Raw genomic sequence first — 26,951 nt, 5'->3', positions numbered from 1 at the left:
TCCTTGTTGATGCACTGCCATCAAATGCTTGAATGGACCTCGATTTCTTCCTCTTCCCCCCTCTTGAATTTCTATCAGGTATGAAACACCACCACACTAACATCTCAGCCCCACTAGGAAGACTTGTTAAGATTAATGTTTGCCTTAATTGTTTGGAAACTGGAGGGATGTCACTATCCACTTATGGAAATGCCAGATTGTGGTATTTCCTGAACATGGATTCTTCAGGGACTTGATCCCCGTTTTTCCATAAAATTATTAGCACAAGGAATTCCTCTTTTCCTGTTGTGGAAATCATCATTTGTAAAACTCAATGTTGGCTTCCAAGTTTTGGCAACACTGTTTTTATGTTTTGAGTTTTTTGTTTGCTTTGTTTTTTTTGCTTTTGGGTTTTTTGTTTGTTTGTTTGTTGTGTTTTTTTTTTTTTTTAGGCAGAAATCCAATTTGGTGTATTTCATATTCTTTTATCACCGTGTGCCTCCCATCACCTGGTGAGAATGGAAGCAGCAGGCAATTTAATTTGCTCACAGTATAATCGCAGGACCCTTTGGGTAAGAGCTTTTAGCAGCTCTGGGCGCTAATTGTTGATTTACTACCTGCTTCTAGTTAGAGTGCCCTGCATGCCTTTGCTTAAACTCAGGCTCTCAGCATTCGCTGAAGCATTCAAGGCACCACTGGTGGGAGTGGAAAGGATCCAGGAAAGGTGGGGGACAGAGCTTATTGTTCAGAGTCTTGCTTTTTCTGACACACTTTCTCCCCTGCGCTATTGATGTTGTTGTCTTCAGGAATTTGGCTAAGGAAATAAAGGCAGCGATAATAAAATGGAGGAAAACAAGCCTTCAATGAGAGGCAGAGGAGGGAAAGAGAAAGGAAAGAAGGTAAGCACAGAGATCAGAAGAGCCCAGGACAGAATGAATTCCCCTTTCCTCTCGGTCCTTCCCTTCCACTTCTCTGTAAGTGCTGTGAATTTAGTGGCTTTCTTAAATCGGTGACATTTCCGTGTATCGTGGAAACTTCTTTCTGCTGAAATTCTTATTTGTTTCAAGTTGGGCTGGATGAAATCTTAACCGTGATTTAGGAACAAACATGCACAGAAGCACCTTGCTGTTGGTGGAGTCTGCCCAGGGGAGGCACACAAACACCTGGCAACTCCCATCTAACCTGTGAGCCATTGCTGAATTCTAGCAGCTGCAAGCACATGAGGTCTATCTGGAGTAGTGTCACCCCGAAGTCTCTGGGGCACGGATTGGGATCCAGTAGTGCACTTTTCCTGTGCTACTTACTTATTCTGTGTATTGCCTGCAGAACATAGAGAGACCACATTTACAAAAATTCCAGTAAAAACAAAGCAGTGGACAAGGTGAACAGATTTACAAACATGATTTCATGGTAAGCTTCCCAAGGGAGCTGGAAATCCATCCCCACTACTATACAATGAGGTTCTCCAAAGACACGCTAGTCATGGATGTCACAGCGCTGGGTGGAAGAAGTTTTGTGACTGTCAAGACTCCAAGTGACCTGCTTTAAGGACATAAAATGTTATGATGAACAAAAACGCTTTCCAAGGCAGTGGAAAGAAATGGCCAATGGCATTTACAAACACACCCTTCCGCACCCACACACTCCTGACCTCAGCAAGTTTGCAGCTGTATAATCTCACAGTGAGAAGATGCAGATGGCCAAGCAAGAGCCTAAGGTTCCAAGAGACTCAGCTCAGTGCCTTGCAGAATCTGCTTATTTTTTGAAGCAGTGGAAATTTTAAGGTCGGGAGAATATCTACTCACAGCCAAGCCCGAAGACTTCTTGTCTCTGATATGATGTATGAAGAAGACATAATCCAGCTTACACAGAGAGGTTTCAAACATCTCTACTTATATTCTGGTGGTGTGTACGTAGTGTATTCTCTGGTGATAGCTATTAAGTCTGGATAGTGAACTTAGGTTGTAGATTTTATAACTGGCAATGCTACCATATCCTTTCTAAGTCTTACATGTTATTCTCTAGGAATGAATATGAGTGGAGCTCTTCAGAGATGTTGGGTGTCAGCAAGTAAGAAGCCTACCTTAAAATTGTTCTTAAAGTAAATTGCTTGAGGAAATTGCTAGAAATTTTCCAGCGGAGAACTTTAAAGATTGTCATGACTATGTGACTTTAGTTCTAGGAGATATAAAAGAATCAAGGGCTAATAGCACAACTGGATGAACCATCCTTTTTTGAGAAAGGGCTGTCTTTAGAAATTTTGAATCCAAGTGACCTGCATGGAGAGTAATGGAATTGAGTTCCCTTAAATAAAATTTTAAATAAATTTTGAGATAATAATATAACAACATTTCTCCTTTCCCATTCCTCCATTCAAACACTACCATATAGCCCCCCTCCTCACTTTCCTCCAAGTTCATGGCCTCCTTTTTCACTAATTGTTATTCTGTGCACACACACACACACACACACACACACACTCATAAATTAAATCCATTCAGTCCAGATTATATTACTTGTATGTAACATTTTTTACTTGTGTGATGTTTTTTCTAAGAAAGGAATGATCCCACTCTGGAAATTTCACCCATCCTTACTGTGTCTAATCTTACCATGCCACCTTCTCTGGAGGTGAAAAAAAAAACAAGCAAGGAAGAGAAGGTCTGAAAACTAGACAGATTTGGAGGATCAGACTATCATAGGAGCACAAGGACGTTGGAATAGTCAGCATTAGGAGAAGCACAGAACTGAATCACTGTCAGGTAAACCAGAGATGCTGAGAGGACCAGGCAAAAGTATGGACTAGAGGAGAACATCTCAACCTTTCTAATGCTTTCTAAAGCCAAAACAGCTTTTTTGTTCATTAGCCAATAAAAGCAACACATAGACAGAAGGACTTCCTACACCAGATATCCATTCAGATAGTATCCTGGATAGTTTTATGTCAATATATACAAGGTAGAGTTATCTGAAAGAAGGGAACTTCAATTAAAAAAATGCCTCCATAAGACCAGACTGTTGTCAAGCATGTGTAGAATTTTCTTAATTAGTGATCAATATGCGAGGGCCTAGACCATTCTGTGTGGTGCCATCCCCGGCATCGTGGTCCTGAGTTCTATAAGAAAGCAAACCATGGAGACCAAATCAGTAAGTAGCACTCCTGGGTCTTCTGCATAAACTCCTGCATTAAGGTTCCTGCACTGTTTGAGGTCCTTTCCTGACTTTCTTCGATGATGAACAGTGATATAGAAGTGTAAGCCAAATAAACCATTTCCACTCCATGTTATCTTAGTCATGGTATTTCATCACAGCAATAGAAATCCCAAATAAAACAGGCAGAGTGAATAATATTTCTATTTTGCTTCTTGATACTGCTCGAAGAATAGTTTGGAGCTCAACAAATAGCTGATTCTTTAATATATTTTAAGGGGATGAGTAAGACTTGAGTATCTATTTCTCATAAACTTTTGTGGGAGAAAACTGAGATTCAAAGAACTAGTTGTATTTATATACCTGTAATTCCTGAAACTGGGGGCGAAGGCAAGAGAATCACACATTCAAGGCCATCTTAAGCTGCATAGTAAACAAAGAAAACAAGGAGGAGGAAAAGGAGAAGAAGGAGGAACAGGAGAAGGAAGAGAAACAACAGAAGGAGGAGGAAGAGGAGAAGATTATCAAAACAGAGAAGGAACTACCTTAAAATCTTGTCCTGTTGTCATAAAATGCTACACACAGAATGTGCATTGAGATAGATCCCAGGCTCCCAGGATGTGAGTTGTCTAGAAGATACAGTTTTCCATTCCATTGTTGTAGGGATGGCTAGGTTACAAGCTGAAGATATTCTTCTATATATCTATATATCTATATATGTGTAGATGCCTGATACTGTGGTGACTGAAAAGATATTTATGGCTCCAGTTCTTAAGCATGTACCTTTTTCATTACTCTTACTCATCTGCAGATGAGGGCTAGTCCAGTTTTTTTTCCTAGCTCCTTTGCCCCGTGTTGCCCATAAACAGAAATAATTATAAATTATACCACAGGCTAGTCAATAGAAAGCCTTCTGAACCCTGGCTTTAATTCATCATGGGTGATAGTTCATTCCACAATGCCCCACAAGACAGGAATAACTTATTTTAATTGGCCATCATTTGTAGTCCACAGCATGGTCTACTTTAGAAATGACACTGCCACTTTATTGTAACTGTATTTCTCTGACTCATGGCTTTCTAACCAAAGGGAATAGATCAATTTTTCATAAATCATAAAAAGTACATAGGAAAATAAAATAGATTTCTGTCCCTAGCTCTTTCTGGCTCTCTCATACAATGCCAACCAATAAAATATCTTCCAGTTTGGTGACTATCCAGCTATACTTGGAAGTCTCCCAAGGAAGATGGCTGAGGAGGTGACAGCAGAGACAAAAGGTCACAGCTTGGGCTTGGAAAAAGCAACAACATGAACCATTCTACAAGCTTCTTTGACTCTTTGTTGCTGAGACTGTCATGATAGTCTAAACTCCCGTAGCTGCACTGAATGGGATGGCTTTATCCTAAAGGGTCTTTATTCTTCATTAGAAACAGTGATGGGCTAGTCCTAAGGTTTTGGCATATCTATGTGATGTCATTAGGATTACTATAACTTTCAAAGGCCATGGAAGTAGCAAAGCTATGCCTGAGGTGTGAACAAAAGAGGGTGCTAAGACCTGGCCTCCCATGTAAGGGCTCTCTAACCAAATTTCCTATGTGGCAAAACCTCGCTAACAGAAACTCAGGAACTCANCTTCTTCTTCTTCTTCTTCTTCTTCTCCTTCTCCTTCTCCTTCTCCTTCTCCTTCTCCTTCTCCTTCTCCTTCTCCTTCTCCTCCTTCTTCTCCTAATCCCCTATTCTTCCTCCCTCTTCCCCTCTCCATCTTTTAACAAGGGATATTATTTTTGTGAGAAATTGGAAAATAGAAAGAAGGCCAACAAACTCTGTTCTCAAAAATTGCCATTGTAGCAAAGATAAGATGGCAAGAGTAGATGGTCTAAATGGAAGCTGAGGTCTAAATCAACCATGCTAATTTCACCAAGGGTCATTGTGCTGTTTCCATGGTGGATGGAGCCTGTCTTCCAGTGTATCCCATACTGCACTTGCTTTTCTTGCAGCCTGTCATGGTCCCAGTTCAAATCACTGCAGTCGCTACTTAGCAACTTGCATGCTCTCCCCATGGAAGATACACACATTTGAAGATAATCTTAAAAAACATTAGCTTATATTAATTATGTAACATAATGGATGATGTTGAAGGCAGACACTTTTGAATAATACTACTATATCTGAATCATAAGCTTCCAGATCATAGAAGTGGGTCTTGAAAAGTTAGGAAGACATTTTTTTTCCTGTCAGATGTTACACTTTTCACGAAACAGAAAGAATGAAAAATTAAGGGATATGTAGGCATGCTTATGCACAAATGCTTTGCATCCTATACAGAACTTAAACTACTATTTAAACAAAAAGTGTTTCAAAGATGCCTAAGAATTAAACCTACAAATGTCTCCCAAGAGTGCACATTTGTGCGTGCATGCGTGTGTGTGTGTGTGTGTGTGTGTGTGTGTGTGTGTGTGTATCTGGTTATCCAAAAGAGTCTCTCACTATACAAACAGAAATGATTTTTTAAGCCAGGTGTACGAATGTGGATCATGATTCTTCATGAAAGAGGTTAAAAAAAGGAAGATTTCTTGGTTTTGTCTTTCCAAATTTAGTAAGACCACGAGAAAGTTGAGCTATTCTGCATCTTCAAAAATATTTGATAACAATCATAATGTGTTTTCTTTTTTCCTATTGAACTGCATATAGTGAACTTGCAGATATTGAATATTTGGGATCCTTAGCATCACTTCTTTCTTTTTAAATATTTTTTAATTTTTCCAGCATTTCCAATCGACTGACTATCCCAACTCCTTAGAAAGCATAAGATTCTTACTGTTTCAGTTCCCAAATGTTGGGAAAATAATGGAAGCCATCATTTAAGTTCAAAAATGCAGTGAAACTATTCGCTTGGGGCAGTTCTCCAGGCATTTTTATAAACATCTTCACTAAACTATGTCATGATCTATGTATGTGCACAGAATTACAGTGTGGTGGTTCGAATAGGAATTGTCATCATAGACTTATGTGTTTGAATGCTTGGCCCATAGGGAGTGTCGCTGTTAGAAGGTGTGGCTTTATTGGAGGAGGTGTGGCCCTGTTGGAGGAAGTGTGTCACTGTGGGAGTGGGCTTTGAGGTCTCATATATTCCAGCTGTAGCCAATGAATGCATTCTCCTTCTGCCACCTGTGGATCAAGATATGGAACTCTTATCTCTATCTCCAGCGCCTTATCTACCTGTATGCTGTCCTGTCCCGCCATTATGGGCTAAATCTCTAAGTTGTAAGCTAGCCCCTAATATAAGTTTTTCTTTATGAGAATTGCTGTGGTCATGGTGCCTCTTCACAGAAATATTAACCCTAAGACATACAGTTTACCTGTCATTTACAAATACTCAAGTCACCGTAAAACTGATATATTTTTTCCTAAAATGTTCAAATCGTCAAACGTCCCTTCAGAATTATTGACTTGAAAATATTTGAACTGCTCCACTCAGTCTCTATTTTCTCTCCTCTCAATAACTGGTACAGTTTAGCAATAAATTATCAGGCTCCTGAAAATGTACACTCATATATAACTTCTGCTTTGTTCAAGGGAGCTTTGTTTAGGGAAGCTTTGTTTGTCTGTTTATTTTGTTATTTTGTGTGCTTGTTTTGTTTTCCCTCTTCTTGTTAGTTTGATTGTTTGTCTAGGGGCAGTGCCTGTCTGTGTAGTGAGACTAGCTTGAACACTGAATCCTCCTGCCTCTATGTTCCAAATACTGGGTTGACAGCGATGTGCCACCATGCCTAACTTACATCTGAGTTCTGAGTAAGTTTTCTTTGGCTGTGTGCTGGAGTCCCCTGTTCAAGAACAGCAACTCTAGAAAGTTACTTTAGTAATCATTTGTTTTGTTAGACTACCCTACTAAAACATCCACGGCTACACTGTGTATGTAACACGTAAGTTTGGGTCAGTTTTTACTGTGTGTAAATAGCTTCTAGTGCTACGATTTCATCTCTAAATGTGCTATAAGCATTTCATTAAAGAAGTGGATTACCAAAACATAGATAGGAGGAAAAGGTGCCAAGGATTTAAGGAGATGTCTCTGAGCAGTTACTGAGATGAAGATGTCTGGAAAGTTTATTGCCTCTAATTTGCATAGGATCCCTTCCCAACCCTTATCTGTAGGTGTGAGCAGATCTTCAAGGGAGTTTGACATTTAGCTTTAGAAGGAAAACACTTTTGGGGGCTCTTCTTAACAACCACAGCAAGTTTTTGTAGGTGATTTAGCAAATGTCAAATCTTTTCTTCTAATGATAGGCTTGATTTATACAGCCAAGCTGGTATTTGCATCGTCCAGATGACTCAGAACTTATGTGGTTTTCACAGCATGGGAGCCCCCATCACTACTCACCTTTAAATTTCCTCTCCACCTGGAGGATGACCTGAAACTGCTCCCTCTTCCTCTTAGCATTTCTGCAATACTTGTTCTCTAACCTGTTTCCAAGTCTCTCTTCCTCCAAGTCACCATACCAATGGAAATGCACAGTGGCACTTTCTTTTCCTTCCTCATTTCTTCTCACCATGAAAAGAGCTCGCTTATCTTCATAATTGCATGTTTTGTTGTCTTTCATTGATGAAAGCAAAGTAAGCTAATTAAACTCCTCACCAGTAAAATAGTACATTTATTACATGTCAATCACATGCACAACCCAGCCTTGGGGTAACAAGGAGAGTTACTAACCTGGAGTATGCAACTCAGTGGGAAACCCAAGAAAGACCCATCCTCAAAACAAGGCAAGGGGAGAACCAACTCCCCAAATGGTTGTCCTGTGGCTTACACATGCACATCATAGTATGTTGCTTGCCCTCGTTCTTTCTTTCTCTCTCTCTCTCTCTCTCTCTCTCTCTCTCTCTCTCTCTGTGTGTGTGTGTGTGTGTGTGTATGTGTCTCTCTGAATAAGTAAATACATACAGAATCCAGCTGTATATAATTCTTATTTACCCACTTAGTATCAGCTTCCATATTTTCAATAACAACTCCCAGATTTATTGATGATACTTTCTTTAGCTTAGTACTGGTCATTTGGCCTTCATCAAATGCTTCACAGGGTGAAAATTTGTCATGTACCCAGGCTAGTCAATTACAGCCTAGTATTCCCCTGGCCTCGATGATCAAAGGAGCATGTGACTTCATGATGACCAGCCAGTGCTGAGGTTGATAACGACCTTATTTTTCTCATTGGGATCGAGGAAAATACAAACTGAATGGTATATCCATGTGTAGGCTTGCCCTGCCAAATGCTGAAACTACTTCATACGAAACTAAAGGCAATAAGTGGAAACAAAGGTAGCTGTCTGACTGTGGAATCATCAGAAGTTACACAGTCTGCCTTTGGATTTTCTTTCATGTTTTCTCATACCAACTTGAGTTTTCTGTCATTTTTAATGGTGTGTGGTCCACTCCTCTTCTCCAAGAATAAGTGCGGTGAGATAAAGCCACCTGGTTGTGTTTGATAGATGGGCTGATGTCGTTCTTCTCACTCCATTGGTCCAGTTTATCCCCTTTTCTCAGGATTCTGGTTTTGGATGACTTCCAGTACTGCTCTCTACCACTTGGTTCAATTTAGCAGTTGTGGTTTAGAACAGCACCTCTGCACACCAATGCTTCTAAGCCCCTTCATCCTACCAAACCATCAGTTATGCAAAAATGTCAAACTTTTAAGTCTAAGAACATTCACAATTGGGATAGCAAGGTGAATTCATCACCTTCTTCTCTGTCACGTGTACTCCCCCAAGTTTTAGCTATTCTATTAATTCACAATGGTGATATTTTATTTTCTTCAAAAATTATAACCTAGAGTCATTCTAGTGCCCTTTCTCTATAAACTTGAAAACAATACATTTATTGTATTTTACTATCTTGGTATCATAGATATATTCTCTATGCTATGATCACTAATTTTATAATCTCTTAAGATTCTAGAAGATCTTTTTAACTGCTTTGCTTTATGAAAATTTTTTACTCCGAATATTTGTGTGTGTGTGTTTGCATGCGTTTATGACTCTCCGTGTGTATGTTTACACATTCATGCATTGGGGTCTGTGACTATGGCATGAATACTCAAGCTATGGTTTACTTGTGTCTCTCCTTTAAGAAGTCTCATGTGGGAATTCACTTCACAAAGACATAGATGAGTGATATAAAGAGAGTAGAAGCTGGATCCCACTGTGATCTTCTTAACTGAGGCCACTAGAAAATGATTGGGTTTAAAGAAAGTCACTAGGGTTGAGCACCCATTATTGTATCTTCATAGCTTTATAAGAAAATGAAGAGGCTCACACAGACAGGTATTTGCACTCTCTCTTTATTATCATGTGCAGTGGTTGACCTTGGTTGGCAACTTGGCTAAATTTGTTATCAACTAGAAGCCACACAGGTAGACACGTTTGAGAGAGACTTCCTTGTGTGGGCCATTTATTGTAGGAGAACCACTCTAAATCTATGACAGGCTTTCTGGTGTCAGACTACAAAACAACATGGGAAAAGGAAAAGAAGGAAATTTTGCATTTTGTCTGCTTGCCCTTACTCTTAACTATCTACTTTGTTGCTGAGGCACTTCTTTGCTGGTATTAGAATCTACATCTGCAGGATTCCAATGTAGGCTGAAGACCAGAAGCTCTCTAGGAATTATCTAGAAACTTAGTAGCAGAGTGGGGCTGTTGGACATCTAGTGTCATGCACTTAACAACTACCAGATTCTTTGCCTCTCCATTGGAAGACAGCCATTAGTGGACTGCCCATACCACAGCCTATAAACTACTCTAATAACTTCCCTTTTGTTGCTATGTGCCACACTGGAACTCTGTCGAGAAGAAGGTCATCACCAAATGAGTCCCTTAAACATGCACCTCTATCACTATAACCCTAAGTAAACAGCTTTTCCTGATGGAGGTAGTCTTCCTAGAGTATTTCCTTATACTATCAAAAACCAAGATAACATGCCGTTAAGTATTTATGTGTTCAAGTATACTTTAATTACATGGCATCATGTCTTAAATTCCTTTGTGTCTAAATAACACTAGATCTAAATTACTAACAACACTTTTCATAATCTAGCCCTTGAATTTCTTTTCTATTATTATCTTTTGTAAATCACCAACTTTACCAAGCTAATTTCTCTTATTAAAAAAAAATACTGTGCTCCAAACTGAAAGGAAAAATGATATTGCACGCTTAGATGAGCAGTGAGTGTGAAGAGGCATCAATCCTGTCTGGATAAGTCAAAGATTTTTTTTTAAAGCAGTCAAGCAGTAATATGTAGTCAGCATTTAAAAGCAGAAAGACTGACCACTTTTTCCAACATGGGTGGAAGTGGAATCCTAAGGGCAACAATGCCATTCAAGAAGGACCACAGCAGAGAATAACAGCGTGTGAATATGGAGAGCTCAGGCAGAAGCTCAGGACATCTAACTACCTTGAGGAAGCCAAGCTACCTTTGCTGAGACAAGCTTACATGCATATGACTGGGACAGTTCTCTCTGTGAGATGGCAAGGATCCCTTCAGCTGAGATGGGTGCCCCATGTGAACATTGGAATGAAAATGTAAAATGTAGAACAGTCAGATCTGAACAAATCCTCACAAGCCACTCTTGCTCTTCAGTCCTGAACCTAAGGTGATCGCTCACACATCATTGGTCCATGCTTTTAAGAGCCTTAGCCTTAAGATGGACATCCCAGCAGGATACAAGGGTTCCTTTGTCATACTCCCAAAGTCTGTTTTAATCTTTTCTTCCTCTGCCTCGTGAAGAGCCACTCACCTCTCAAAGTCCAGAGAAGTAGTCCCACCTTTGTAAAGATATCACGATTTTTTTTTTATTTTGTCCTTCACCTTACTTTTCATACCTCCACTTCTAGAACACACTGGGAAGGACTTTACTCTGATAGTGTTTGCTCTACTTGTCTTGGCATCTCAAGGATATAGGTCTGTCTAGCACATAATAATAGGTCCTCACAATTTTTTGAAGTGACTGAATGAGTTTAGATAGAATAAGAAAAGGTAACAGGTCCAGAGAGTGAAATATACACAGGTTGTTTTTGAGATCCTATTGGGGACTTGATGGAAAATACATTGTAGAAACAGATTAGAGATATCAGTTTTGTATGAGTAATGAAATGTTTTTCTAAATATATGTTATGTAGAATCTGGTTGAGAAAAATGTGAAATATTTAAACAAATTCACTAATTAAGAGAGCATGTTAGAAATATATTTCCTGGTAAAATAATATATTTCTTGGTAAAAATATGTTTCTTGGTAAAAAAATGTGCAGTTTAAATGTCAGTTTAATGTGTTGACATTTGACACAACACGATATTGATTCTGGGCATGAGCTTGGTCTATGAGTGAAGATTTAGCCACTACAATAAACCCTCTAATTCAATGTCCACAATAGAGATTTGATTCTTGTTTAAGCAATGAGAATAGTTTTTGTTTGATTGTTCTGTTCTGTATTGCGACTCAGAGACACAAGTGGCTTTTATTTTCTAAGCATACAGTATCAGAGCTTCAAAGTGTTTTGCTACCTTCAGTTTGCCACAGGAACTGGCAAAAGGTCATTAGGGTATAGGGCCGAACTGATGAGCATTGCTGTCCACAGTCAGCTATGTGGCCACACTAAGTTCACAGGAGTAAAAAACATCATTGGAAGACATATAATATTTTAATGATTACACGCCACAGTTCCTTCTGCACTGTGAAAAAAAAAAAGGATGGAAGAAGGAAGGAAAAGAGGAAGGAAAAGTGGGAAGGGGGAAAGAAAAGAGGAGTAATAGAGAAAAGGAAAAGCATTTGAGTGTTTATTTGAAGAAAATAAAACATCAGTAGAAAATAATGTTCCCAACCCTGTTTTGCCTATCATAAGAAGTCAGCCTTTAAAAGATGTTTGGAAAATTATAAAAGCCTGTGTATTATTTTTCAACTCTGTAAGTGGTTGCTCTGTACTTATTCAAGTTGACAGAATGATTTTAAAGTTGTGATTCTATTCTGTCTGTCACCACCAGCAGCAGCAGCGGCTGCAGCAGCGGTGGCTGCAGCAGTGGCGGCAGCAGCCTCATCGTCACTGTCATCATCACATCTTCATTGCACGTCTAACATGATGTATTTGTCACTGCATCAGGAAATGGAGCTTCAAGGAGGCATAAAGACCTTGAGGACCTTATAACTAAGTTGGGAAGTCAGAGTAACTACATTTCAAAGGTAAATGACGACGCAAGACTGTGTGTGCTCAGAGCTAAGTGAGCAATGGTGATAGCATAGAGAAATAGGCCTCCACAAGATAGATGTAATAGACTTCTAAGAAGCGCGGATATTTGCTTGACCAGAGAATCATGGGATATAGTAACCATGAAGGCCTTTAATGGATATAGATCTCCTTCACTTCATAAATGTGGCAGCTGGTTTATAGAGATGACCTCATCCCTGATTGTGTGGGACTCTCTCCTTGAGCCTGGGCTGTCTCTACGACTTGTCTTTTACTCAGAAAATATGAATGAAGTGTGGTTGTGATTGATCAGACCTGAGTCCTATAGACCCGATGGCTTTTGTTCAAGCTCTCTCAGAATTTTTATTCTAGAGAAGGTCAGTCATCGAATAAGAGGGACGGCCACGCTGTGAAGTAGCTTATGCCAGAGACATGGAGTGTCTGTGCAGACGGGAAATGCCTTGACAGCTGTTAGTCATTACAGTTCAAACACTGGGCATACGAGTACAGTAGCCATCTCGAGTGTCTAGCCAAGTCACTTATTCCTGCGACTCCATCTCCTCTCGCCATCTGCCTACAAACAAAGCAGTGGAAACGTCCTCCCTGGGTCCAGCCAGCCCAAGGAGCCATGGTTGCATTAAGTTGCTGAGTTTTGAAGTGATGTTCCAGAACATATGGTAACCAAAACAACGAGAAACAGATGACACGGGCTACAAGGTCTCCCTGATGTCAGATGCTTTGAATCACATGCCTTCACTCCTGATGCGGTGTCCTTGAAGCCAGGCCTTCTTTAAGCTTTAATGGGTCTTAGACTCACATGGTAAGAATGTTGTTCTCATAATGATTACTGGGCTCCACTCCTGTAGTTATTCTGCTTAAGCCCCTCTGAGGCAGGACCCTTGTTTGTGAACTTCTAGCAAGCTCCCAGGTGATGGTGAGGCTGTCAGTGTATGGACCACATTTTGGATAGTTTGCCAAGGCCTGGGCCTGAGATAATCTCAGCGCAGGTTAAGCAAGTCGCATACCGTCATTTACCACTATGTTTCCTCCCCATTCCCTGTTTACTGCATCCCTAGGTAAGTAACTGAGAAGCACGAAGTACAGGCCTTGTTCAGAACGTGCCCAGTTGTAGCTAAGCCTGGCGGTTGCTTTCCTAGCTGTAGGCTGCAGAAGCCCATGTGCTCTAACACCTAGACACCCTTATCTAGCTCCATTTTCTCCAGGCTTGACCGTGCTGGTTTTTTAACCTGGTTACCCGAAGCAATTAGGGGCAGCCTCCAGATTTTCAGATCCATTTCCCATGGAGACGCACGTTAGGAATCTCCCACAGTGAATTTAATTAGCAGAAAATGTGGCTCAGCCAGTGACTTGCTGCGCAGATAAGAGCCCTGACTGCCCACTGAGAGCAGCTCCCCTTTCTTTAAAAATGGCAAGTTCCCTAAAAGGGGTAATGGATCTCAGCCGGACGTCAGGTGGGACTCACTGTGCGGCTAGATTCTGTGTAGCCAGACAGCTCATACATTTCATTTCTGTTCAACACCTCAGCAGAGACACTAGCAAGAAAGGCTGAGGCTTGAGAATGACAATGCCGGGCGTCTCCCTAGGGTCCCTTGGCCTGTGCTGTCCACTGCAGATGGTTTGGGCGAGATACAGCAATCGTATTTACTTTGGGAATTGCTATTGGAGGTTGTCTGATGAGTGTTTATACCCTATATGATTCATGGCAAGTGTGCCACGGATTTGCTTTGGGATATCTCTATATAAAAAGGCTATGTTTATAGTCTTCGTTGTGTGAGAGTTTGAATGTGACCTTGTTAGGCATTAATGACAGTTACAGGCAAGTATTTGGGAAGCATCAGTGAGTGAGTAGGCCCCTCCTACGCAGGATAATCGTGCCATCTATTACAGTGCTCATTAGATAGGATGTGAGAAATTGATAGAATATGTTCCTTCTATTATAGTTCTATATGAGGATTAATGGATACATCTACTGCCATATGGTATAATTTGACATTGACTAAGGCTATTGATAAGTGGAGAGTTTTAAGTATCCCCCAGAGTTTCTGATTTGAGATAATTGATTGATGAAGAATAATTTAGTCAGGACGTTTGCATTAATGGGGCCCAATGGGTTGTGGTGGGTGGCCACAGCCTTGTGGAATACGATTTCTAAGGAAAGGATTTAGGTATAAAGGAGGAAATGCTGGCTGAGTTTGTGAATGTTTTGTATTTTCATTGCAGTATACTTCATACAATCACAAGCAGCAAAATTTGAAGAAATTTACCCTTTTTAAATTCATGATTTCCAAAGTAAAAATAGTTTTATTAAATGAATTCTCAATCCTACCGTTAAAATAAAACACGTTTTTATTTTCATATATTCAAATCCTGCTAGTTTTTATTGGGCACCTACATTTCTCTTTTTTTTTTCTGGCCTACTTATCAGTGCTAATCATCTATTTCCTCTCCTTTATTCAGGAAATTGGGATTTTTGCCATTATTTTTCACTAGTTAAAAGGTGATTACCTGGACAAAAGCTTGCTGAGCTGTGGGCTTTGAGGTCTTTCGGTAGCATGGTTACTGAAAGATCTCAGGAGGGCATTTAAGCCCTATAACCAGGCAAGGTGGCTTTCTAAAAGGGGTGGGAGCAAAGGCCGGTAGGTGTCTGTGGATCTCACCTGTCTCCATGGGATATTAAGTGAAAAATATTTTTGAAGGGAGTCTGGCATGTGGCTCTGTAATAGAGTTGAAGGTTTTGATCATGCACTGCTTTCGTTTACACTGACTTTCCAACTGCACACATGCGAGTTTGGGGAAGGGACTGAACTTTAGTAGCTGCTGAACACAGGAAGGCTGCTAGCAGCTGAGCAGAAAATCAAGCTGCTTGAAAATGCTCTCTGACTTAAAGGGTGATTTGTTTTACTCAACCAAGTTTCTCCCCCCCTCATTAACATTTTCTGTAGAGTTTCTGGGCTGGTCAGTGTTTGAAAGGCCTATAAATAGAGCTTGGAGGACCGTGGAAGGAAAGACATTGCCACTTACATGTGAGTGAGTGAAATTCATGGTGCCAGCTCCTGTAAAGTCACAGAAGGCTGAACTTCTACATCTTTTGGTACAAGAATGAAACTGAATTTGAATCTGGAGCCTTCTCAGGAAGGAGGGTCTTACCTCCAGTAGCCCCCACTCCCCCCCCCCCAAAAAAAAACCAACCTCCTAAAATGACCATAAAATCTAATTTAAAAAATCAAGCACTCTAATTTTCTCACATTTAGCATATTTGATTGACGTGGATGGTCTGGTTATTTTAATCAAGGAAAAAACTATATTTGAGGCTTGAGTTTGCTACTACTGGGAAATTTGATTTATCTGTTTTGAGCAGCCATCTGGAGTAAGTTTATTCATATTACGTGTCAGGCATATATTTATGCTATAAGATCAAAATCCCTAAATTGCATCCTTTTGAAATTTTAGACATTATATAATGACAATTCCCAACACCACAATGCAGTGATTACATGGCTTTCAAAAATTGAAACATTGCGCAACAAAAAGATGACTATGGATAATGAACAAGTTCATTTATTGCAATACAAATGTGCGGAGAGGCATGCAGCGCATACACAATGAGCTGGGGTGAATCTCCTGTCATTAGAAATACAATTATGGTATACTAAAATTTCCAAGGACTAGGAAAAGTAAATAGATGTATTTTTACCCCATCCAAACCAGAGACAATTGATTTGTTAAAATTTTCCTTAATTATGTCATAAATAAATCAAGTAACTCACAATTGGCAAGAGCCTTGTAAAAATCTTGGTAACATATGTGCTCATGTATGTCTTTTTCAGTGAGAGCTTTGTTTGCCCTGGCCAGCCCTATGTATTATTCAAAGTCCCCCAGGTAGCTTTGAGCCTTAAAACTATCACCCATCTACACACATTGCTATGTTTCTGAAAGCATCATTGTTCCCTGTTTGCCTTACAGTCTCCCTACCAAATGCAGTCACAGAAAAAGATCAGAGAGAGGGCACTCAGCCAAACAAAAGGATGATGTAATGGTAATAGAATATTAACTCTGTCTGCATGTGGCACACAAAATCCTGCTTTCTGTTTCAACTGGACCAACACGAGTTGGGCTTCTAAAACTGAAACTTACTATTTGATCTTAGGTAAATTACTTAACCTTTCTGTGAGTTCTTTTATAAAACAAAATATTCCTAACATCTTCCTAGGGTATGCTGAGGATTTAGTGAGGTACTTTCTGCATTGCCCTTGATAGAGTGTGATGCTCATGTTGGGCCAATATTGTTAGTTCCTTTTTCTGCTTTAATGTTAGTTGCTTTATTTTCCTGCAATCCAGTCTTCTGGACCAAGGCAATTAACTTCCTTGTTATGTCAAGATGCTTCCGAAATAAGCACCGAAGTCCTCCTATGGGACTATCCAAATCCAAAAACAGATGTCTCCAAAGATGTGACGGTGGCTCACTGATGTCATCAAGGATCCTTCCTTCCACCCTGCATTGCTGTATTACTGGAGTCTTCTTATGATTACAGGCTGGCTGCTATAGTTTCATCCATCACGTGTAACCATGGCAACATGCAGGTGGAAAAAGAACAATGATTCTCCCTTGACTATCTTTTCATCAAGACAAGGTTTTCTCCACCCCTTACTAGTCTCTAGCATGTTTGTAATCAGTCTCCATTAGGCAAAATTAGAAAACATCCCCATATCCTTGTTTTAAGAGAAGTTTTGGAAAGTAATTCAGTCTCATTCTTTTTTTTTTCTTTTTTCTTTGCCAATTTTTAATGGAGGGTTGGTGAGATGGCTGGGAAAATAAAAGCACTTGCTGAGCCAGCCTGATAACATGGGTTTGCTCCCTAGATCCCTATGTAGGCAGAAGAAGAGAACTGACTCCACAAGGTTACATGGGGCAGGAGGTGAAGGGGGGAAATCTAAATGAAGAAGACACCTTTCTAAAAGTTCTTCCCAATTGCCAAGTAGATGGATCTCATCTCACTCAAGGTCATTGCAGGAGCATGTTGGAGTTTATACAAGAACTGGAGGCTTTTCTTAACCTCAGTCAAGAGCAGGAAATAGCTATCTGAGAATTGAGAATGAAAGGGAGAGGATAATGACTGATAAAGAGTCACAACAAAAATTGAGTGACAGCTGGGTGGTGGTGGCTCACCCTTTAATCCAAGCACTCTGGAGGCAGAAGCAGGCGGATCTTTGTGAGTTCAATGCCAGCCTGGTCTACAAGAGCTAGTTCTAGGACAGGCTACAAAGATACAGAGAAACTGTCTTGGGGAAAAGAAAGAGAGAGGAAGAGAGAGGGGGGAGGGGGAAGGGGAGAGGGGGGAGGGGGAAGTGGGGAGGGGGGGGGGGGGGGGGGGGGGGGGGGGGGGGGGGGGGGGGGGGGGGGGGGGGGGGGGGGGGGGGGAGGGAGAGAGAGAGAGAGAGAGAGAGAGAGAGAGAGAGAGAGAGAGAGAGAATTGAGTGACAGTACACTTTTGTCATTCTGAGAACCAATAAGATCTTTGGGACTTAGGGAATACAGCTAGCTGATACTAAAGGCCAATCCCCAATGCTTGTATGCATTCACTTATTCTGCAAAGATTTGTTCCAGATATACTGGGAGCAGTCACTGGATTAGGTGCTGGGATTGATGAGGACCAGATAGTCTCTGACTTCAAGAAGTTTCTGATCAACTAATAGAAGCAGTTATGCATAAACCATAAACTCAGTTTATTGTTCTATTTCAGCCACCTGTCCTATGTTATAAAGTGTTGAGACTGAGATATACAGCTATGTGTGTATGCAGCGAGAGGTCGCATGGATGTTTCAGTGATGATGGTGTGGAAGTTGCAGTGAGTGAAGAAGAGAGCATAAGACTATTCCCAGACACTGAGGAGCAAGAAATCCCTTCAATGTGTACTTCACTCTGTGCTCTCCATATAATGTCTCCAATGTTTACAACAGATGGGGAAAGAGGAGACTCCAAGATCACTTTCTTGTCTTACAGATGGATTACATGAAGAATGGGCATTTACATTTATTCAGAGTAATAGTAAATGGGAAATTTGGCATGGGAATCATGATATAGTTGGTGTGGAGTCCCTGCCCTTGTAGCTACACAGCCGTCCTTCCATCGCATCAAGGAACATTACAACTATGAGAGCTAGCATCCAGAGTAACAGATTACACAAAAAAGGAGTTCTTCATTAGAGGCTGCCATGATGGAAGAAGCAATACTACATTTCCAATTATTTACCTATTAACCTCCAGGCTGTTCCTCACAGAGCTAAGTCTGAGCAGGTTTGGAGAAAGGAAGGTTCTTGTACATTGTTCATAAAGAATCTGAAAACCAGGGAGGGGGAGAGGAGTGGGGGAGGGGGAGAGGAGGAGGAGGAGGAGGAGAAGGGTGGGAGGAGGGGAAGGGAAATGGGAGGCTGGGAGGAGGTGGAAACTTTTTTTTTTCCTTTTCTCAATAAAAAAAAAAAGAATCTGAAAACCATACAAGTGTACTCCCTTTGTGGATTTTTTATTATAGTGAAAGCCAATCCCATCTAAACGTCACCATGTCAGAACATTGATTTGCCTCTTTTGATATTCCATTGAAAACTTCTGTCTTTATAAGCAAAATGTACCTTTAGTTTTCCCATTCATGCAATAAAACACATATACTCAAGGTACACTTTTGAATTTTGTCTTCATAACCTTTTACTTTGGAATCCTGTATGAATTCAGTAAACTTCCAAAGCTTCAGTTTTTATTGTTGGTCACAAGGGTAGCTCTGTTTTGGAAACTTGGTCCCTAGTGCAGTGGTTCTCAGAGTAGACCCTTCCCAGGGGCTTAAATTATGTAGGCCATACCTTCATGAGTAGGTATATGTCAGGGATTTTTACAAAAGGCAAGGGAACTTGAGGCATAGAGAAGCCCTCATTTATGTGGAACATGTGAGCACTTCAGGGACTGTAAAGCTAATACATTTATTGTCACACAGTCTTGGCATCCTGATACAGTAATGCACAACACACTCAGAGATGGGTCTATTAAAAGCAGATTTTCAGTGATTTCATAGCAAACTCAGATATGGTTCACTTCTGGGGAATGTACAATAGAGCATTGTGGAGGCCCCAAAAATGCAGGCCCATTTCCTTGTCTGAAGATCAGAGAGTTTGTGGGGATTTGACAAGCATAGTTGTACCTCCTAACTCAGGAGGTGATGCTTGGTTCTTTTGAAATTAAGATAGCTCAGTGCCATCCTGACAGGTGGGCAGGATATGCAATTGTACTTCTGCTCCTTTTACTGTAACTATGAGGTCATCTAGGGAAGGGCGGTCTTCAGCATACTGACCTGGAGCACCTTCGCTACCTAGACAAAAGAATGCCAATGAGTTGATATCTCAGAGGTGACTGTGTGAGTTACCCTTTGTATCATGTTAATAAAGTCTTTTGTTATCTTCTCCCTAGTTTATGTTGCTATAAAAGCTGTGGAAAAAGAAACTTGGGCAAATTTCCAGAATTTCAGTCACTGGAATGTCCTCCCCATACTTTCTATGTTTTCTGTCTTATTATCTTTATACATCTTCATATTCTTTACTTACATTTCTTCAATTCCCATGCCCCTACTCTGATAAGGAGTATTTTTTGTCGAGGCCCATCCTCAACAGAGCATCCATTTAAGATGGAGGATACATCCTTTCTCTTTCAATGCCATCAACATAAAATGGAGGAGAGAGCTGAAGGAGACAGGATTGAAGAAGAAGGAGCTGAAGGATTCTGGGGTACAATTAATAGGATGCAGATGTAAGGGGTGGGATGCACTTCTTGGATAGCTGTGGTTATTTAAAGGAGGACAGTGGGTGAAGACACCTTATTTCTAGCCTGCAACGGTGCTTTCCCAATCAGTGCTAGAGAATGCTCAATTATGAACATGGAGCCTTCCAGCCTCACAGGATGTAAACCTTTCCAAGAAGATGGCATATGATGAGGCAGCAGTTCTCCTCAGTACCAGAGATGCTCCTGATGCTGTTGTGATGTGGCCACAAGCAGTGCACATTGGTCTTCTCTGTTATTAACTTCTGCCTGCTTATAAGCCCCATCTTTAAAACAACGCCTCCCTTCTGGATCAAAATGTTACCTCTCTGATGTAAATATTGGAGTGATTTGGATTTTGAGGTCTTGCTTACTAAGTTGAAGGCCATAGTCCCCTTTTTTAGGGTTCCTTTCTCTCTGTAGTTCCCAGCAAGGCAACTAAAGTCCAGACGTGTACCTGTACCCTGTGAGGAAGGTATCCAGTAAGAATTTCTTTTGGACCTCCTGTTTTCTCCTTGAGGATTTTGGGACTACTTCTGTTCATACCTTCTCTGCTCATTGGCCATGTGCCCCATTATCCTCTGGACATGTCTGTAGCCCCATATATGACTTCTAGGTGTGATGTCTTCTGTCTTCCCTCTTCAATGTTGGTGATGAAGGTGATTGTTGTTGGGGTTGAGAAATCCTAAAGATCTTCCTGGAGCAGGGGAGATAGCTCAGTTGTTAAGAGCACAGGCTGCTCTTGCAGTCTGACTCAGATTTGGTTCCCAGCACCACATGGTGACCTTGCAATGACCCATACCTCTGGTTCCAGAGGATCCTCCACCTTATTCTGGCTTCTTGAAGCATCAGGAACTTACATACTCATGCACATACAGGTACATACATGCCGGCACCGATACATACATATGAAATAAAAATAAATAAAAAACAAAACAACAAGAGCAAAACATTCCTGTGTGCCATAGGTTGGGGTCTTGACTAAGGCTGAAGTAGGAGCTCCTAATTATTTCTGTCAATACAGGGCCTAGCTGTTTTAAGCAGGAATCCCAATGCTTGCTTAAAACATCCTTCTCCAAGCTCCAAATAGGAAGTTGCCTGTTTGTCTCCCTTGATGATGTATTTCCTGGGTTTCTCCTCTTTTTTTTTTTTTTTTTTTTTTTTTTTTTTTTTTTTTTCAGCTACTCAAAGATGTTGAGAAGCAAAATACACAGGTGGTTTCTTTTATTTTCTTTTTAAGTTATTTTAAAAAAGAAAACAGTCTTTTTTTTCATTACATACCAATCCCAATTCCTACTCCTTCTCCTCCTCCCCTTCCCTCTACCTAGTTCCCCCATCCCTCTTTCACTCCTCAGAGAGAGTAAGGCATATTGCTTTGGGAAAGGTCCAAGGCCCTCCCTACTATATCTAGGATGAGCAAGGTTTCCATCCAAAGAGAATAACTTTCAAAAAAAAAAAAAAACAAAAACAAAAAAACAGGAGAAGCAGTAGGGATAAATCCTGGTGCCACTGCTAGTGGCCCCATAGTCTATGCCAGTCATACAACTGTCACCCACATTCAGAAGGACTAGTTTGGACCTATGCTGTTTCCTTCCCTGTCCAGCTGGAGTTGATGAGCTCCCATTAGCTCAGGTAAACTGTTTCCGTGGGCGAACCCATCATGGTCTTGACTTCTTTGCTCATATTTTCACTCTTCCCATTCTTCATCTGGACTTTGGGAGCTCAGTCCAGTGCTTCGATGCAGGTTTCCACCTCTGTTTCCATCAGTTTCTGAATGAAGGTTCTATAGTGATATTTAAGATATTCATCAGCCTGGCTACAGGGCAATGCCAGTTGAGGCACCCTCTCCTCTATTGCTTAGTGCCTTAGCTGGGGTCATCTTTGTGAATTCCTGGGAATTTCTCTTGTACAAGGTTTCTTGCTAGCCCCATAATGGCTCCCTCCATCAAAATATCTTTTTCCTTGCTCTCATTTCTGTTATCCCTCCATTCCAAATCTCCCATTCCCTTAAGTTTTCCTCCACGCTCTCCATTTCCCCTTGTCTTCCCCGTCCATCCTTCCTATTCTCCCCACCTCGATGCTCCCAATTTTGTCAGACAATCTTGTCTGCTTCCCCTTTCCAGGTGGATCTATCTATGTTTTTCTTAGGGTTCACCTTGTTACTTAGCTTCTCTAGGATTATTAACTATAGGCTCAATCTCCTTTGCTTTACAACTAGTATCCACTAGTATCCATGAGTACATAGCATGTTCATCTTTCTGGGTCTGGGTGACCTCACTCAGAATGTTTTTTTCTAGTCCCATCCATTTGCATGCAAATTTCAAGATGTTATTTTTTTTCTACCACTGAGTTGTATGCTATTGTATAAATGTACCACATTTTCTTTATCCATTCTTCAGTCGAGGGGCATATAAGTTGCTTCCAGGGGATGTGGAGTAAGGGGAACACTCCTCCATTGCTGGTGGGAATGCAAATTTGTACAGTCACATTGGAAATCAGTATAGTGGTTTCTCAGAAAGTTGGGAATCAACCTACCTCAGTATGCAACAATACCACTCTTGGGCTATACCCAAAGGATGCTCAATCATACCACAATGACATTTGTTCATCTGTGTTCATAGCAGTATTATTTGGGCTTCTTCTCATTAACCTAAGCCCAGGAAGGCTCATTTCCATCCCTTTGATTCAGGAAATACCCAGGAAGTCACATCCTTATCTCTTTCAAATCCTCCAGATTCTCCAGCATTTGGTAAGCAAAACAAACAAAAGCAAAATTAGTCCACTCTCTGTGTTGAGTCCTCTAAACTTTACAAGCCAACAAACAATAGGGAAAGAAAAAAAGCATTTCTGGTTTTACAGATGGAGTTTACCTACTCATTTTTCCATCAGAAATTGGCCTCTAGGTTTATTGTGGAATTAGGATCCGAGTGTCCAATTCTCCACCCCACCCTTGTTTAGGTGCACACACACTTTCCCCAGTCATGGGAACTTGTGCTTCATTGGGAAGGAGGTTGGTGGGAGGAGATAATGCAGACCACCAGGAGGAAAAAGATGTGTTATTTGGTCAAGTCTCACGTGAGAGCCCAGGCTCTCCAGGCCCAGGGACCTAGGCTAGTCAGAAGCAGAACCCCATACTGACCACTTTTCCCTGATCCCCTCTTTCGTCTCCCCCATCTCTTCTCTCCCCTATTCTGTTTCTCTGAGTTACTATAGCTCCAGCAGGAGGGGCAACTGAATGAGAAATTTACAGTGAAGTAGAAGACATTTGATTTAATCTGCTTCTTCCAAATTCAAAGGAATGGTGTCCCCCAAAAGCCTGTAATGCGTTTCTTCTCAATAGGATCTAAACGTTCTTTGCTTTTTTCCCCTCTTTCCTTTTTATTTTTTAAAGCTCAAGATAAAGTAAAAACTCAAAGATTTACTATTTCTCTTAGATATGGTTTTAGATGTAGAAGTAGTGAGATTTATCTTGGGATGCTAATAGAGTCTTTTTACGTCGAAAGCCAGTGGAGAGGTGCAGGGACAGTCTGCATGCATTGGAAATGCCTCTGGAATTTAGCATAGACATATGTTTCAAAGACAACGGTACAGGAGAAAGGAAAATCTGTCTGCTTCAGTCTGCCGACTGCCATTCTCAATACACATGCAGTCTGTCTGTATTGAAAAATGTTTCCACCAGGCAGGCAGGAAAAAGTGCTGTGAATTTGAGAAGAAAACTGTAAAAGTGAAAGTGGCCGCAGCACAGTGGGGCTTCACAGGGAGGACTTGTGGAAGCAGCAGAAGCAATAGGCATTTACACACGAGCTGACTCTAAATAGGATATTATTGCATTGGGGCGTCTTATAGGTAATCAATTAATGTAGACAACACATACTAGAAATGGGATTTCTGGGGAGTTTCAATGTGAAGATTATCTCAGTTTATCTATTCTACATTTCCCATACAGGATGCTTTTTATTCACTTTTGTTTCTTAAATCTGTTTTTGTTACTTCTGTTGTTATTGTTTTTAATAAGCCAAACTTCAAGCCAAAAAGTTTCTTGTTTGCTTTTAACAGATACATTCATTTTTATTAGCTTTTATTAATTCTATAGAGAAATGGGTTACAGCATGACATTTCTTTGTGTGTATAATATTCTTTTTGATCATTTTTACCCCATTTATTGCCTTTTTTTATAACCCACATTCTGTTTCTGCTTTCATATATCTGCAAGCCCCCTTTACTTTAATGTTCTCCATACCTCAACAGGAAAGAAAGCATTTGCAAATTGGCTTGGTGAGACTTTACTTATGATTATGATCTCTAATTCCATCTATTTTCCTGCCAAATATGTAAATTTATTCTGACTTATGGCTGAGTAAAGCTATATTATATGTTTTATGTGTGTATATGTACCTAGATCTGTAGACATAGAAGAGGTCAGAGGACAGCTTCCCAGAGTCAGTATTCTCCTTCCATATCTGTGTTCCCAGGGATCTAAGTCAGGACCTGAGGTTTGGCAGCAAGGGCCTCTCCATGCTGAGCTTTCTCTCAGGTCCCAGTGTGTGCTTTTGCTGGAATCCCCATGGCAGTGCCAATAATGGCTAGACTGATTCCCATTCCCAGAGTGTAAGGGTTCCCTTCTCCCACACGCACCAGCATCTTTTAACACATTTCCTGCCCAGATCCAAAGATAATGATATATATGATCAGAAGCTCAGGATGCAGCCAGTCAGGTTCTAATTGCTCGTGCTGATGTTGATCATGGAAGATGCTGTTTGTGTAAACTTTAGTTTATCACTTTTATCTAGTTGTGCGTTTTACTTCAACAAAAGATGAAACTTTCAAAGTTTAGCAGAAAGGATGTACATGTCACTAAAAATCTCATTCATTTGATTAAGGTGTAAGATCATTTTATGATGAATTTCAGAGGAATGCATCATGGAATCAGGCAAGAAACAGTATATGGGTACATAGACTATTTGAGATAAAAAGAAGCTAAGTACATTTGATGTGGGATTCCCCTCTGTATGCTGTGAATATGTTTTGTTACCATTGGTTAATAAAGAAACTGCCGTGGCCTTTGGCAGGGCAGAATAGAGCAAAGTGGGAAACTCAAGCAGAGATAGAGGAGGAAAAAAGGCGGAGTCAAAGAGATGCCATGTAGCTTCCCAAAAACGGAACAAACTACAAGCCTCATGGTAAAATATAAAATAATAGAAATGTGTTAATTTAAGATGTAAGAGTTAGTTAGCTCAAAATGAAAGTAAAACTGCTGCCTGGTCGCACCCAGCCTGACTCCTGCCGACGCCAATGGGGGGGGGGTCATGATTCAAAGTAACCAGAGCAGTTGAGGAAACTGTTTATTGGTGGTCTGAGCTTTGAGACAACAGATGATGGCTTAAGAGAATGCTTTGAGAAATGGGACACACTTACAGACTGGGTAATGAGAGATCCCTAAACAAAATGTTCCAGGGGCTTTGGTTTTGTTACCCACTCTTGTGTTGAAGAGGTGGATGCTGCAGTGTGTGCTCAGCCACACAGAGTTGATGGGCGGGTGGTGGAACCAAAGAGAGCAGTTTCTAGAGGGGATTCTGTAAAGCCTGGTGTCCATTTAGCAATGAAGAAAATCTTTGTTGGTGGTATTAAAGAGTATGCAGAAGAGTATAACCTGAGAGACTACTTTGAAAAGGATGGCAAGATTGAAACCATAAAGGGCGGTGGTGGCGCACGCCTTTAATCCCAGCACTTGGGAGGCAGAGGCAGGCGGATCTCTGTGAGTTCGAGTCCAGCCTGGTCTACAAGAGCTAGTTCCAGGACAGGCTCCAAAACCACAGAGAAACCCTGTCTCAAAAAAGCAAAAATAAATAAATAAATAAATAAATAAATAAATAAATAAATAAAGATTGAAAGTTATGGAAAATAGGCAGAGTGGGAAAGAGAGAGGATTTGCTTTTGTAACTTGTGAGGATCATGACACAGTTGGTAAAATTGTTGTTCAGAAATACCACACTATTAATGGGCATAATTGTGAAGTGGAAAAGGCCCTTTCTAAACAAGAGATGCAGTCTGCTGGATCACAGAGAGGTCGTGGAAGGAACTTTGAAGGTGGTGGAGGTGATTTTGGTCGTGTTGGAAACTCTGGTGGAAGAGGAGGCTATGGTGGTGGAGGTGGTGGCAGCAGAGGTAGTTATGGAGGTGGTGATGGTGGATAGAATGGATCTGGAGGTGATGGTGGCAACTATGGTGGTGGTCCTGGTTACAGCAGTAAAGGAGGCTGTGGTGGTGGTGGATCAGGCTATGGAAACCAAGGTGGTGGATATGGTGGTGGTAGAGGAGGAGGATATGACGGTTACAATGAAGGAGGAAATTTTGGTGGAAGTTACTATGATGGTGGGAACTATTAATGACTCCGGAAATCATAGTGGACAACAGCAATCAAATTATGGACCCATGAAAGGGGGAGTTTTGGTAGAAGAAGCTCAGGTAGTCCCTGTGGTGGTGGCTGTGGATCTGGTTGTGGAAGTGGTGGATATGGTAGCAAAAGTTTTTTTTTTTTTTTTTTTTTAAAAAAAAAAAAAAGCAGCAGAAAAGGGCTACAGTTCTTAGCAGGAGAGAGTGAGGAGTTGTCAGGAAAGCTGCAGGTTACTTTGAGATGATCATCCTAAATGCCTTAGAGGAAGTGTAAAAATCTGCCACAAAAGGAATAATGATCCACAGTCAGAAAAGTTACCGCAGCTTAAACAGGAAACCCTTCTTGTTCAGGACAGCTATAGCCACAGTCTGCAGAAGGTGCAGC

At 40.8% G+C, this 26,951-nt stretch overlaps 1 pseudogene; it reads left to right on the top strand.

Annotated features, from left to right (window-relative positions):
- The first annotated feature begins 20,084 nt into the window (after window positions 1–20,084).
- Window positions 20,085–26,647, top strand: LOC126494703 (heterogeneous nuclear ribonucleoprotein A3-like; annotated as a pseudogene).
- Window positions 26,648–26,951: the final 304 nt, after the last annotated feature.

The sequence above is a fragment of the Alexandromys fortis genome, unplaced genomic scaffold (genome assembly GCF_014885135.2).
Source record: "Alexandromys fortis isolate MF-2015 unplaced genomic scaffold, M_Fortis_MF-2015_v1.1 scaffold_6, whole genome shotgun sequence".
Lineage (NCBI taxonomy): Eukaryota > Metazoa > Chordata > Mammalia > Rodentia > Cricetidae > Alexandromys > Alexandromys fortis.
This window is presented reverse-complemented; position numbering and strand designations above follow the sequence as displayed.